Genomic DNA, 17213 nt, shown 5'->3' with positions numbered 1-17213 from the left:
ATGATTTTAAGAAAAATTTTAAAACTAAAATAGTATTAAAAGAAAATGATGTTTAAACTTTCTTAAAATAAATTTCTTCTAATAATTATTATTTTTTTTTTTATTTTTATCTCTTAATTTTAAATTACCATGTGCAGTTTCTTCTAATGGATAATTTGAAAACCAATGAAAATGAAAGTACAAAGTAGAATATTTATTTTGCAAAAAATAAAAAGAAATGAAATTAAAAAAAACCTGATGTTATATTAGAATATTATAAAAATGAATACATAATATTATAAAAATGTCTGTTAAATACTTCTTTTCAATTTTTAGGACATTAGTAAGCTTATAGTTAACATATGTACCTAGAAAAATGTAAATTTGGCTCTTAATAGGCTTTGTGCTACCCGAATTCCCTGAAATGCTCACCAGTTAGTTTCGGTAACAACCAGAACTCAAATATCAAATTTCAAGAAATTCCATCAATTCGTTCCGTAGATATGGTGAAAAATTTAAAATCGGCCCGCGGATTAGTTTTCGAGCCCTGATCTTTGCAAAAAATTTATATGTTCATTGTTTCAATACGAAGAATTTAAATATTAAATTTCAACGAAATCGGTTGATTATTTCTTTTTATATACACAAAAATGTATATTTGGCCCGTAGTAAACGCCTAGTTGCCGAAGCCTGGCTTCTTCCAAAATATAGAAATTTTTGCGGACGGTCGAGCAAAGCTTATATATGAAATTTCAAGTAAAACAGGCCCGCTAAAAAGTGCAGTTCCCAAGGCCTGATATATCACAAAAGTTGATCAATTCGTGCCATGGTGCAAATAAACTTACATATAAAATTTCATCAAAATCGGTTCAGACGAACTTGAGATACACGCGTGCACACACAGACCGACAGAGCGACAGACCGACAGGTTGCTAAAAATAGTTTATTTACACTTCCCTACTATGGAGAAATGCATTCCCACCGAAAACTCGATATGCAAAATTTGTTGCCATCACATAACCTACCTATTGTATACACAATACGGTCGGTAAAAAGAACAATATTATTGGCAAATTTACTTGTGTAAATGACATATGTATGCGAAAATGGCATGAGTGAATAACATGTGTATATCGCACATGTGTGTTTTTCGTATGCACACTGGGAAAAATTTTATCTCAATTAGATGTATTTTATAAACAGAACAGATTATAGCTAATTTAGAAATAAATATATTTCCTACCACTTTATTTTTATTTTGAATATAATTCAAAGCAGTTTTAGGAATATATTGTTTTTAAATTAGTTATATTTTTGAGCCGTTTATGAAAATAACGTATATAATTGAATAAAAAAATTTTATGAGGAGGCTACAAAAATGTCGTTTTTAAATATAAAAGTGTACACTTTATTTCATATTTTATTAAAGTTATAAGTTTCCACATTAATATTACTTTATAATATTAATGTAACATACATTTTAGTATAAAAAGTGATATGTAAGTAGCTCTTTGCAATATTTAAAATTACCTTTTTGTGATAATTAATATTTACTTGGTAGCTGGTACTTCATTTAAGTTTTCATATATTATGATATAAATATAAACATACGTATATGTATACATATACATATATTTATATTATTAGGTAACCAACTTGTAACTTGTAAATTGTGACTTGTATTTTCTCCATAAAATATGTCGAAAGCGAAGATTATTAAATCTAATTCAAAACTATGTTATTGCTAATATTTGAATATACATATGTACGTATTGTAATTTCAACAAGTTTAGTATCATTTTCATGGCACATTACAAACAAATTCCTTCTCATTTGCTAATGTTTTAATTTGAATACCGACAAATTTGTGTCCATCAAACCATTTTTTATTCAGCTACACTTTATTTTGAAAAATGAATAGCACTATTGCCAAAAGAGCTATTTTTATATCTTTATTACAACATTCATATATCAAAATTTAATTATTGGCGAAATTGCTATGCATTGTATCTCTTTTAGCTTTATTATATATAACTATATTATAGTTAACAAACTTAGAAAAATGTAAATTTGGCTCTTAGTAGAGTTTCGCTTTGTGCTACCCGAATTCCCTGAAATGCTCGCCAGTTAGTTTCGGTAACAACCAGAACTCAAATATCAAATGTCAAGAAATTCCATCAATTTGTTCTGTGGATATGGTGAAAAATGTAAAATCGGCCCGCAAATCAGTTCTCGAGCCCTGATCTTTCCAAAAAAGTTACATGTTCATTGCTTTAATATGAGGAATTCATATATTAAATTTCAATGAAATCGGTTGATTATTTCTCTTTATATACACAAAAGTGTATGTTTGGCCCGTAGTAAACGTCTAGTTGCCGATGCCTGATCTTTCCAAAAGTTAGGAACTTTTGCGTATAATCAAGCGAAGCTTATATATGAAATTTCAAGTAAATCGGTTGAATACTTTCTTCAAAATGGTGAAAAATGTAAAATCGGCCCGCAAATCCGTTTTCGAGCCCTGATCTTTCCAAAAAATTTATATGTTCATTGTTTTAAAACGAGGAGTTCATATATTAAATTTCAATGAAATTGGTTGATTATTTCTCTTTATATACACAAAAATGTATATTTGGCCCGTAGTAAACGTCTAGTTGCCGATGCCTAATTTCTTCCAAAACATACGAATTTTTGCGGACGGTCGTGCTGAGCTTATATATAAAATTTCAAGTAAATCGGTTGAATATTTTCTTCAAAATCTTCAAAAATGTAAAACAGGCCCGCTAAAAAGTGCAGTTCCCAAGGCCTGATATATACCAAAAGTTGATCAATCCGTGCCATGGTGGAAACAAACTTACATATAAAATTTCATCAAAATCGGTTCAGCCGAACTTGAGATACACGCGTGCACACACAGACCGACAGACCGACAGACCGACAGATTGCTAAAAATAGTGTATTTACACTTCCCTACTATGGAGAAGTACGTTCCCACCGAAAACTCGACATGCAAAATTTGTTGCCATCACATAACCTACCTATTGTTTACACAATACGGTCGGTAACAACGTGACTATATTTGTTATAAACAATTGCTATTATACATTTCAAAAACATTGAAAAGTTGATTGCTATGAAATCAAGATAAAAAGTTAATCATCAAGATTACGTGAATACGTATTCTTATCAATTTTAACATAAATAAAAAAAATTGCTTGCCACTTTTTTTGTCATTTTTTTTTTTTATTTTTCAACTAAGTTTAAAGTAATTACGACTGAAACGTAGAAAAATTACTAATTATTTTTGTAAAAATTTTGTGAAAATGTTCTTTTTGTACTTATTTTTTCAAACGTTGTATATGACAAAACAAATCCAAAATTACACACAATACTATAAGTATGCAATATTCAGAATGATCTATAAAAATAATTTGAAAACTAATATCTTGTATATATTTAGGCGACATTTCGTAGACAAAAAAGTACTTTGAATCGGTAAAATATATTTTCATTATACATATATAGCAAATTCTCAGGTGTCAGAAACTACGGATACTTCTAGAAGGACTAGGGACATTGTGTTTTGTCTCTAGGGTCCCAGAAAAATCTTACATTGGAACTTTTTAGCCCCGAAATAGCTCTATTTTAAGATTTTCTGAAAAAATTTTTGTATAACAAAGGCACGTTTTTCTTTTATACTTTATATAATTACGAGTAGAAACACAAACCAAGAAATAAATGATACGTTTTAGGTTATTATTAGAAACACAAACCGAGAAATAAATAATATTTGAAAATATAATGATCTCACATATATTTGGTTTGAAAAATCGAAATAATCTCAACGTAAATAAATGTCAGCTTTTATCAAAGACATCAGATGTATTGTGGCATCTGAATATTAATGCTTCATTTGTTATTGTTTTGAATATTATGTTTCGTCAGCAAGCTTCAAAAAAATATACATAGAGAATTTATGTACGTATGTACTTAAAATTTTATTTTTGTTGTTCCAAGCGAAAAACTGTAAAATGCTAAATTCTAATACACTCATATGTACATACATATATTTGAAAAAAATGATTATTTTGCTTTTGCCTAAACCTTTTCTTTATTTGAAAAATTACATTCATATGTACACCACAGTTTTGAATATTGTTCAAAAGGTTAAAAAAAATAGTAAGAAAGGTTAAATAAAGTTGGGTCGAACCAATGGTTTGCATAGTAGCACTTTTCCCGTCAACAATATTAGTAAAAATACTACTTTAAATACAGTCTATATATACCTATCACACTATTAAAATTATTTTCATTCATATACAAAACTATTTCTAGGATTGCATATAGTTAGGATGAACAATCTATTCAGTCTTTGAAATAAAGCAAAAATTAATACAAACTGGGGTTAACATAATGCTCGATTTTAAGGATTAATTGTGTGAGTTAAGAAAAATAATTATATTTTTTAATGTCATGGAATTTACCGTTAGCTTTTCGTGTTTATAGAAATTTGAAAAAGCTTGCGGTTTCGGAAATACAATATAAGGTGTCAAAAATTCAAATTTTAGAAATTTTAAGAGGTGATAACTTGAGAAGGGGTGGAGATGGAAAAAAATTTTTCTAACAAAATGAACTATTTATTAATGTCTAAAAGCTCCTAAAATTTCAAGCTTCTACAGGCTGCGGTTTAGAAGAAAAACGAAATAAAAAATTTGAAAAAAAAAAACTTTATATAACGGCAAATTTGAACGGCCATTTTGTTTTTCTAAAGTTTAACTATAGTATACCGCGCTAGTGGAAGCAAGCCGCTGCCTTTGTGCGTTTGCAAAATTTCAAAAATGCTTATGGTTTCATTGCAACAAATAGGTAAAAAAGGCCATTTTTAGGGTTTTGGCGGGGTATAACTTCTAGAGGGGGGGAGATAGGTAAAAATTTTGTTCTACGGAAATAAGTTTCTAGTAAAAATCTATATACTTACAAAATTTCAGCTTTCTATCTTCAAGGGTGTAGAAGTTTTGTAAACAGACACACGGACAGACGGACGGACGGACGGACAGAGTGAAACTAATAAGCACTTTTTTTCAAAAATTTTTTTGGAAAAGTGCTAAAAAAATAGTTAGGAAGCTTTAAAAAAATATATGTACATACATATTTATGTACTTAAAACTTTTGCGAATTTTTCCAAACTATTATAACAATATTTTTTTGGAAATTTTCTTTAAACTTTTATAATAATATTTATCTGTCATTTATATTTAAGAAGAAGTAAAATAAGTAATTTAAACAAAATAAAAGAAAAATTTTTAAAATAATCTAAAAAAAGAAAAATACGACAATATCCAGGCAAGCATTAATCCAATAACCTCTGGTTATGAGACTATCACGTTACCCACCAGGCTGCGCAGTATCTGTAATTCTATATTTTATTCATAATTCCTATAACTTTTCAAAAACCATCCTATTTTACATTATTTATTTATAGCTATACTTCTAAGGTGCCAAAAAGTACTGGTAGTAAAATTATTATTAATATATAATTAATATGTGTTATAATATTTTATATTAACATACTGTTATGTGCGGTAAAAATCCTTAAAATTTTTTGATTCCTTGTGGTAGCTGCCGTATAGCTTCAAAAGTAATTTGGCTAAATCTTAGAAAATACTGAAATTTGCTGCAATTTTGTACACAAAAAGTACACAGTACTGAAATTTTGCTGAAACGGTCAACCCTATTTTTTGTCGTTAAATATTTAGGATTAGCTTTCATTATTTGATACCAATTACTCAAACTTGACAAATCACTCTATTCACGAATATGTTTGATCTATAATTGGACATACAACACTGTTTCGTGAGCTTAAATTTATTATTTTTAAAATTGGTCTAGGAGCTGTAATTGGACACAAGACTGCCAATTTATATGAATCTATTTTTATCATTTTTTTGAATATTTTAAATTAGCTTTTTGAGTTCTATGGAAGCGACCCGAATCTGTCAGACCATCTCACTAAAACTTCAAGGATAACAAAAAACTTGTGAAAGTTTATAACCACTTAAAGGAGACTATTCCTTATAAACTCCATACCCAAATGAATATACTCTTCAGGAAGGTGCAGGTTGCAAGCATATCGAAAAATTTGTTTTGTGAATTTTGATGTTTGGTGAGATTTATTTGTTGTATATATCACTCAAATGGTTCAAAAATTCAAACGTTGGTGAAAAAATTTCAAAAATCTGGTGCGACCTATAATACAATAATGACTGCCAGGTCAGTAACTGTTTGTCAGTAACTGATTGATGCGGTAGCACAAAATATTGCTTAACAAGCTTCAACATCGATATAGTGACGTTCGTGCGTAATTAAACACTCATTAATCGGATGTTTCCGGGTTTTACATAACACACTTCAGATCTCGCCTTTATAAAGATTCAAAATCATGTCAATACCTTAATATCATTGATAAAAATAGTGAAATTTAAAAAAACTAAAATATTTCATGTTTTATTTTAAAACAATACGCTAGATGCAAGTATTGAAAGACTAATGTGAATGAAACTCCAGTTTTTATACCCGTACGAACGTATGTTCGAAGGGTATACTAAATTTGCCTTACCGTTTGTAACGCTAAGAAATAACGGTGTTAGATATAGACTCAAGTGTATGTTTTTGATCAGCGTCAAATTCTGAGTTGATTTAGCTTTGTCTGTCCGTCCGTCCGTCCGTCCGTCCGTCCGTCCGTCCGTCCCAACGATAATTCAAAAACTAATTGAGCTAAGTTCACCAAATTTTCACAAATGATTTATTGTAGTAAGTGCCAGAACCCTATTTAAATTGGACATGATCGGGGTACCGGTTCGGGTAGCTGCCATACAACTTCAAAATTTATTTGGCTATATCTCAGAAACTATAAAAGTTATGGTATTGAAATTTCACACAAACGAATATATTAGTAGGGCCATTATGCCCCATAAAAGTCGTTGAAATTACTTGGCTCCTTCTGGTACCTGCCATACAACTTCAAAAGTTATTTAACTATATCTCAGAAACTATAAAAGCTGTGATATTGAGATTTCACACAAGTGAATATATTAGTAGGGCCGATGTGTCTGGTAAAAGTCGTTGAAATTACTTGGCTCCTTCTGGTACCTGCCATACAACTTCAAAAGTTATTTAACTATATTTCAGAAACTATTAAAGCTATAGTATTGAAATTTCACACAAACGAATATATTAGTAGGGCCAATGTGTCTCATAAAAGCCGTTGAAATTACTTGGCTCCTTCTGGTACCTGCCATACAACTTCAAAAGTTATTTGACTATATCTCAGAAACTATAAAAGCTGTGATATTGAGATTTCACACAAGTGAGTATATTAGTAGGGCCGATGTGCTTGATAAAATTCGCTAAAATTTCTTGGCTCTTTCTGGTAGCTGCCATACAACATCAATAGTAGTTTGGCACAACCAGTATTTTGAATAACACATAGTACTGAAATTTTGCATAAATTAATATGGTAATACGGCAACTTAAAGTCATAGTCTGCCCCATAGTTAGTTATGGCACATTAGTTATTCGCACATAGGATAACAAATTCGTACGGGTATCACAGAGTTGACAAGGTCAACTCTATTTTTTTCTCGTTTCTATTAATTCTACATACTTTAATCATGGCAAAGAACACAATTTTTTGAAGCCTTACTTAAAACAAAAGTTTAATCATAACAGAGAAATTTTAATTTTTTTCTGCCTTGACTCGTTGTTTTAACTACGCGATCCATCAGTTCAGCAAAAGAAATTCCCAATGTTTATTATTTTTAAAAGTTTATTCAAACTCGTAACTTATTAGTTACGCTTTCTTCACTCGATTTAACTGTACTGGCGAACTTAATATTTCACATAATTGGTGAAATATATTTAGAAAACTCATACATATGTATATAATTAGAGTGAATTACATACATGTAACACTTTGGCGTTTTTATTCAATTTTTGGTATCAATACCTATACGAAAATGCAATCCATACATTTTCCATGCTAATTAACAGTATATATCATATATAATTATAAAATAACAACACATTCTAACATGTGTATGTATTTGAATTAATTGATTCAAGTCAAATGATTTGAGACAAATTCTAACCCTTAGAAGTCAAGCCAGGAGAAATTCAATGTGTAAGTCAACGTGAACATGTTCTCATTGTAGTAGAAAAATTAAAACATGTTTTCCAATTATTTGTTTTCCAGTTTTGAAGTGCAAAAAATTGCTATCTGGACCTTATTCTGAATTGCAAAAACTGTAGAAAAAATTTTATTTTCTTTTAATCTATTAGGATTTTACAAACTTCTTAATATAAAATAAAATTTTTTCCATTGCATATATTGAAGTATACAATTGTAACACGTGTACTTCTTTTTAATTAAAATAAAATCCAGACACGTTGAAATTTAATTTAAATGTGAAAACACAATTTGGAAAAAAAAAGAAATTTTTCTATTAATCACTGTAAGGTTCTAATGTTTGTTTGAAGTATTTACTAAATAGCTGTCAAATCTTACTCCAACACTTCACTTTAAAAAAATTAACCTTTATCTGATGATTAAGAAAAAAAATTTAATTTAGAACACTAAATCCTTGGAGAACCATCATCTCTTTTATTATTATAAAGAATCGCAATAAATTTTCCAGAAAAGTAGACAAAAAAATTGCCCCAAATATGTCAGTTTTGCCAGTTTTTTTTCAGTAACATTCTCCTTGAAATATGATTGAATTTTTGCCCAATCCAATTTCTACACTTTTATATATTTCAAAATACTGGTTCTGAAGGTGAAAAACTACATGCCTGCACCATTATTGTGATTCCTGCCAAAAAACCATGTTTTTCGTGATTTTATTTTCCTTTTCTTTTTCAATTATTTCTTCAAAAGTTTAACTGAATATAAAAATAACATTTTTCCAGCCCATCACATACCTTAGAACAAAAATGAAACTATATCCGAAAGATTACAGAAGAGGGATGGGAATAATATTTGTTTGTATATACTTTGTGTGTATGTAAATTTGTATTTTAAACAACATTTTTTTTTGTTTTGTTTTCTACACCAATTGCCAATACGTCAAGCCTATATCACTTGACAGGTCCAACCTTTTTGTTGTTTAGCCAAGTGAACAGTTACATTGATTCGTGTTTCGTATATCAAAAAGTTTCGGTATTTTTGAGATTATGTGTGTATCAAAAAATTTTTGTATAAGATGTGAATTGTCCTGAACAAAAGAAATTTTTAAGGTATAATATGATTGTATGTGTAATGTAATGACTTACACATATAACATACATATAAATATAATATTACATCTTCCACACTATACATTAGTTCTAACATACAAGAATTACATTTATTTATGAAATATTTTGCTTTTTTTTTATTTCATATTGCGCCGATAAAATAAAAATTTCCTGAATGTGACATGAATATAATCTGGAATGTCGTTGTTGTCAATATTATTTCAAACAAACAATTCTAGAAGAAAAAAAATAAAGCATACAAATAATAAAAAACACAACAATAAAACAAAAAGAAAAAAGAAATAAAGCATAAAATTAAAGCTGATGATAAGAAAAAGGATATTTTCATTAAGAAGCTCCGCTTTTTCCATTTTTTCTATGTTTTTATATAGGTGGCATTTTTGTTATAGTGAAGCCGAATACCCATATTAGAAATGCTGATGTTCTGACACATCGTGCATATGAAGCATATTTTTCTAAAAGAATTTCCGACCGTATAGAAAATGAATGAATTTTTTTTCTACTTTTTACCGGCCGCATTGCCTACAATAAAGGAGGTTATGTGATGGAAACAACTTTTGCAAACCGAGTTTTCGGTGGGAATACACTTCTCCATAGTATGGAAGCGTAAATAAATTATTTTTAGAGAGGTGTAAATCTGTCGGTCTGTGTGAGCATGCGTGTATCTCAAGTTCGGCAGAACCGATTTTGATGAAATTTAATATGTAATTTTAAGTCGACTCTCTCACGGATTGATTAACTTTTGGGATATATCAGGCGCCGGGAACTGGACTTTTTAGCGGGCCTGTTTTATATTTTCGATCATTCTGAGGAAAATATTCAACATATTTACTTGAAATTTTATATATAAACTTCATTCGACAGTACGAATCAGGTGACAGCAACTGGGCGTTTACTACTAGCCAAATATACATTTTTGCGTATATAAAGAGAAATAATCAAGCGATTTCATTAAAATTTAATGTTTAAATTTGAGGTGTTAAAGCAATGAATCTATAAAAGTTACTGAAGAAGAAGAACTTATCGTGTAGTTCGGAAGGCACAAAATGAAACTTTACTAAGAGCCAAGTTCACATTTTTCTAGGTATGTTAACTAAAAGCTTATTAGTGTCCTTAAAACTATAAAGAAGTGTTTAAAACGCATTTTTATAATCTTTTTGAATACTTTTACTAATCTAGATTGTATACATTGCGGTCGTTTATGTGCTGACTACATCAGATTTTTTTTTGTGTACGAAAATTTATATGATGAGGAGGGCTAGCCTCTATGGTGAAATAGTTGAGAATAAAAGTTTTATCTCTGTATATCTAATGTAATATGTATACCTTTTTTTCATCAAAATCCTGATTATGAAAAGGAAATTTTATTAAGGATTGTTTCATAACAGTTTTTCTTTTCTTTTTGTTACCTTATACACTCTACTAAATTATGACTCTTATGACTATATATTATTATATATTATAGATTTTGAAATTTAATGTTTTCCAATATAAAATGTCGTACGAAAGTTCTGTATAAAAAAGTAATAATAATGAACTGAGTTACATTTGAAGACTTTTTGGTAGTCTCTTTCTCAGAATTATAAGGTGTTTTCAGTGCCGTTGTATTTGGAGTTATGGTATTGAATCAGCTTTAGTGTAATATAAAAATGGTTACAATATTGAGCTTGTTCATATACAGACGAAAAAAATTATCAATAAAAATTTAGTATAAATTTAGTATTATAAATATAAAGAAAAAATGACTTTTAGCGAATTTTCTTATACAATATCAAAATTTCAAAATAATTTAAATAATAATTATTCGTGTTTTTATAAGTATTTAGTTATAATAAATTTATTATTTAACAATACCAGCTTTGTATTTACATTGTTATCTATGTTATTCCATAACAGAAAAGAGGATCTGCATTTATGTATAAATACATAATCAATTTTGTATTAGATAATCAATTATATATATATTCATAATCAAATTGGTGTTAAGTATTTATAGATATGTACTTAAAAAGTTTTTATAAAGCGTCATAGTTAAAGCTTTGAAAGAAAGTCAGGTTTTGTAAAATATTGTATCAAAGAGAACTTTGTTTTTAACTAAAATTTGTGTATGAAATATTATCCCTCTTTTGTAATGTGTAGGAATTTTGTAAATTCAATAGAAGACGGACAAGCTTATTAAATTTAAAAAGACAATTTGTTGCTAACTTTCTCAAAAATTTTAAAAGAAGTTCGTTTGAAATCTGAAAAATCTTGAAAAGAGTACATAAATTTCTAGATCAACAAGCAATAATATATTGATTTTCTATAAATCTATTTAAAGGAAATAGGCTTGTTTTATATTTTTGATCATTCTGAGGAAAATATTCAACATATTTACTTGAAATTTTATATATAAGCTTCATTCGACAGTACGCCAAACCACCTAACTTTTGGAAGAAATCAGGTGACAGCAACTGGGCGTTTACTACTTAATATACATTTTTGGGTATATATAGAGAAATAATCAACCGATTTCATTGAAATTTAATGTTTAAATTTGAGGTGTTAATGCAATGAATCTATAAATTTTTAAGAAGGATCAGGGCTCGGAAATTAAACTGGGGTCCGAAATTCTATAAATCCGTTCCGTAGATATAGAATATGTATTATGAATTTTGGGAATAAAATGGGAGCTGGGTATTAACTGGTGAAAAAAAATAATTTTTTTTTATATCTGTACACACAAGCCAACCTGTACAGGTATATAACTAAAAATAAAGAGAAAGAATTTGAAAATAAAAAAAAGAGTGAAACTCGAGAAGAACAATTTTGAGATTTAGGATTTTCCATAAAATTTCAGCAAATTCTTTTAATGTCTTTGAATGAAGGAAAATTGATAAGTTAAGAAACACGAAATTTGTAACAGAATTCGTTTGTTTTTTCTTTCCTCAAAATAGTCAGCAGTTTCCTGATTTTCTATTTCCTCTTTTCTTGATACAAGAACAAACACACAATAAATATATTTATTGGAAAAAATATGGAAGAAATAGAGACTGGGTCACATAGTGGAAATTGTTTTAACGAACAATATAATAAACGGATGAAAATTTTTTGTTTTTGTTCTGTTGAAAAACGGTTGGATGAATAGATGGATTGATGGATGAATGGATAGATACTTCGATAGATCGATAATAGCAAAACGTATACAATAATAATAAACAACCAAACGATTTGGCAACAAATTGACGATGTGATATACTCTTATTTCAAATTCCGCTTTCTTTTAAAATTTGTTTTATAAATGGGTTTTTATACGAACATTGTTACATTTTAAAATTTCAGTGTAATTCTTATCATACCAAACGAATGCACATATTTAAATTTTGTGATCCTCTAAAATTTATTCATTTTTTATTACAATTTGTATAAAATTTGTCTGTAAAAAAGCAACATCATGAGAAAAAAGCTACTGTGTAGGTTGGAATCTTACTTAGGTAAGTTTGACACAACTTGCCAAAACGATACCCTTTAATAACACGTTTTTACATTTGCAATTTTGAGCAACTGCTTCCATTATTTACCTAATTGTTTGATTTTAGTCATATTTTGAGCATAGAAAAAGCAAGCGAATTTGCATAGAATAATCCATGGACACATACATATGTGTAACTATTTCCATATGTTATATTGATAATAGAAAGCAATACTAGAAAATGATTTGCTGTGTCAGCGCATAATATATTATTGGAACGAAAAATTGAAAACCTTGTAAGAATTCCACTTGAATTCACCATTGTAAAGTTATTCTTCAACGAAAATTCCATTTTTAGCATTTTTCCAAAAAATTAAAAAAAAAAAGTAGTTATTAGTTTCATTCTGTGTGTCCGTGGGTTTGTCTGTGGACATGTTTACAAAACTTTTACACCCTTGAAAATGGAACACTAAAATTTTATATGTAAATAGATCTTTACTGGAAACTTATTCCGCTCTAAAAGTTATACCCCCCGAAAACCCAAAAATGTCGTTTTTTAACTTTTTATTGTAGTGCAGCCATAAGCATTTTGCAAATTTTGCAAACTCAAAAATTTAATGACAGGCATCTATTACTGCGACAACTTTGAAAAAACCAAACGCCCCTTAAAATTTGCTGTTATTTAAAATCAGTTTTTTTTCCAAATTTTTGATATCGATTTTCTTCTACACCACAGGTTATAGTAGTTTGAAATCAGCTGCTTTTAACTACTAATATATAGTTTATTTCGTTGGAAGAAAATTCATTTCCATCTCCAATCACTCTCAAGTTATCGCCTCTCAAAATTTATAAAATTTGAATTTTCGGCATATTATATTTCCGAAACTGCAAGCTTTTCGGAATTTCTAGAATTGGAGAAAGTTAACTGTAAATTCAGTGTCATTAAAAAATATAATTATTTTTCTTTACTCACGCAATTAACCCTTAGATTCGAGCATTATGTTAAGGCCTCTTTAAATTTTTTTTTGTTTTATTTCAAAAACTGGATAAATTATTCATTATACTCGTAAATGTATGAAATTTTGAAATATATTCGTATATGAATGAAAGTAATTTTAATAACGTAGTACATAGTAGTAGGCAGATTGTTTTAAGAAGCAGTATTTTCAGATGTTGAAGAGAAAAGTGCTACATAACAAACCATTGGTTTGACCCAACTTTATTATACTAACGATTCATATTATTGTAAGTATAACTTTTGTTATAGAATTCTTTTCTGATTCGAGAGGTTGAGAAATACTTATAAAAATAATTTTACGTTCTTTAACTGATGTTCAAAAAGTTTTGATGATTCCAGGAAATTTTTTGATAACAATGTTATATGTATTTACATACGCATATATGTATAGCGCAAATACTCGTAGTAAAAATATCAAAAAAAGAACATTTGCACAAATAGAAGTCCATAAATAAAGGAAAAATAATAAACAATAAATAATATTTTAATATAAAATATTGCTACCATAAAAAAATTAAATATTTACATAACGATTAGTTAAACGTAATCAGAATTAAATGACCATTGCTAACATTTTATGAATTTCTTGAAAAATTGGGTACAACGCGTTTTGATAAACCACGCCACATGATATGAAATATTAATTTATCTTATAATTTTTGTAAATATACGAGTAATTAAACTTATTACTCAAAATCTGACTACTGTCATTTAAAAATAAGGTCAAATTTACAAATTTCAATTAGAATAATGAAATATTTCAATATAAAGCACCATGCAAAATGTATGCATATCTAACTAGATTTCATGTCATAGACTTCATTTTGAGTAATTTGGAGAGTCATTATGGAACTGTAGCTTCAATTGTCTTGTTCATAATAACTTGATGTTTTCTAAGATATTGGTTGCTTCAAAGAGATTCATTCCCTTTGATGGTGAAGTATTTTTCTCAACAAAAAAAAAAAACTCAACGCTTACAAATTGATAAACTGTATTTGATTTCTTAATTAAAAATTCTATCAATTATTATATATATAAATTTTATTAACTCTGAGATACAAAGCTATTTGACAGTTAACAGTCATTCAATGCTCTTTTTTTTTCAAAATGGTTCTATTTCTAAACTTGGTTATATGTACTTGACTTGCGTACATATTGTTTTTTGTGTTTGTTAAATGTAAATTATTTTTGAATAAGCAGTTATTATAAGAATTTATACTACCACACCCAAATTTTAGCGGCGCTATCACTACACTCATTTATACAATAATTGATACTACAATAATTGATTTGCTTCTGAGCAAATTATTTGTGGTGGTTTTTGCCAGAGCTACTACCAAATTTTAATGGAGTATTATGCAACCAAAGTTAAATAGAACGAGAAAAAATAGAGTAGACCGTGTCAACGTAAACGTATTTACTTGTGCGAAATTTTAATACCAAAGCTCTTATAGTTTCTAAGATATAGTCAAATTACTTTTGAAGTTATCCGAAATGGAAGCTACCCGAACATGTACCCCGATCATATTTAATTTAAACAGGGTTCTGGAATTTACTATAATGAACCATTTGTGAAAACTTCGAACATACGTTCGTATGGGTGTTAAAATGGCCTCATTTCTGTTACCTCGTTCATTTATGGGAAATTTTAATTTTATTAGCTTTAAAGTTCCCGAAATATGACGTAATAATGTTTAGAGTTTAATGGCCGCTATTCGAACTAGTCCTTTGATGGAATCTTAGTTAGAGTTTTTGCGGTAACAACTCTTCTTAATTGATGGAAAACTATTAGTTAAATGGTTTTTTAATTATCGCTGGGGCGATCTTGGAGAAGGAGAAATGGACGGATGAATTAGTAGAAAAATGAGGTATAAAAAACTAAAGTATTATTGATTAAATTGGCATAAATTAGAAAGGAGTACTTAACTATATAAGGTGGAATGGTTTTGGTGTAAACGTGTAGGGGGGGCTTCTTTGTTGGACGTTTTAAGGAAACTCGGAAGTCAAAAGGGGCAATTTCGAGGGAGGTAAAACTTTTGTCTGGCAAATATCAGTATAGCCAAGTCGTGGGAAATTTCTCATTTTGAGGAAAATTTGAAGCCTTGAAGGGAAAATTGGAAAGGGTCAAAAATTCCATTGAAATTTTATTTTCTCTAATTTCCCAATTTAAATTCTTTTTACCGACTGCATTGTGTATACAATAGGTAGGTCATGTGATGACAACAAATTTTGCATATCGATTTTTCGGTGGAATTGATGGAGTTTCTTGAAATTTGATATTTAAATTTTAGTTAGTATTGACCAGCATTTCAGTGAATTCGAGTGCCACAAAGCGAAACTTTACTAAGAGCCAAATTTACATTTTTCCAGGTATGTTATCTATAAGCTTACTAATGCCCTAAAAAATAGAAAGAAGTATTTTATAGGCATTTTTATAATATTCTGTAACACTATCATTTAACTAGACAATACACATTGCGGTCGGTTATGTACTGACCTAATCAGATTTTTTTATTTGTGAATAAATGCATTTTTGACGTTGGATCAAAAATAAAAAGTTCTATTATTTATTTTGAAACTCTTAAACCGATATAGTATTACATACTTATATTACAATTTGAAGTACCTGTTTAATAAATCATTATTAATTATTTTATGCAATTAAATAAATGCAATATTTTTGTTTTGTGTAAATGAGTAAATAAGTTTTTTACGTAGCAATGTTAACATTGTACTTAAATAAATAAGCTTAATGATAGACTTATACAACGGTATGTCAATGAGTGTGTCAGACTTACCGCTTTTGAGTTGAAGTCGTTCTAACATGAATTTTTGTTAAAGTTCTAAACATTAACTATCTAAAAAATGTTCGTTTTTATTTTTTTTCGATGTGCTACATCATCCCCAACAACTAGAATAATGATCAACAAAACATATTAAGAGAATAAAGTTTTTTAAGAATTTGATCATGTAATGTACGATTTGATACTATTGTCTGCCTTTATTTAGAGTAACACGCCAGCTCGAACTTAATGACATTGATTTTCAAGTTTTTTTTTTTTTTTTCCATCAGCAAAAAATAGTTAGATCTCCTTGAAGAGAAACTGTATAATTTAAAGAACAGATTATTTTGAAATTTTTCGTAATCAGCATGAATTACAACCGCATTACAATTTGAAGTGGAAACGACATCATCAACCGCAATGATGAAAAGCGGTGGACCAAAATGGTTACCCTGGGGAACCTCACAACTTTTCAGAAGTGGTAATGCTGTTGAAACTCTGTATTTCCTTTCAGTAAAATAAGAGATAGGAAGGTACAGACTCTTTTTTTCTAATAGTCTCAACTTCAAAATAATTACTTTTGCGGTAAAATATCAAAGGCTTTACCAAAATCACAGTAAATTACGATTGTCTAACGGCTTAAGAAATATAAATTAAAATTTATTAAACTGAA

This window comes from Condylostylus longicornis, unplaced genomic scaffold (assembly GCF_029603195.1).
Source record: "Condylostylus longicornis isolate FDR11 unplaced genomic scaffold, ASM2960319v2 ptg000016l, whole genome shotgun sequence".
Classification (NCBI taxonomy): domain Eukaryota; kingdom Metazoa; phylum Arthropoda; class Insecta; order Diptera; family Dolichopodidae; genus Condylostylus; species Condylostylus longicornis.
Note: the sequence above shows the minus strand (reverse complement) of the source record.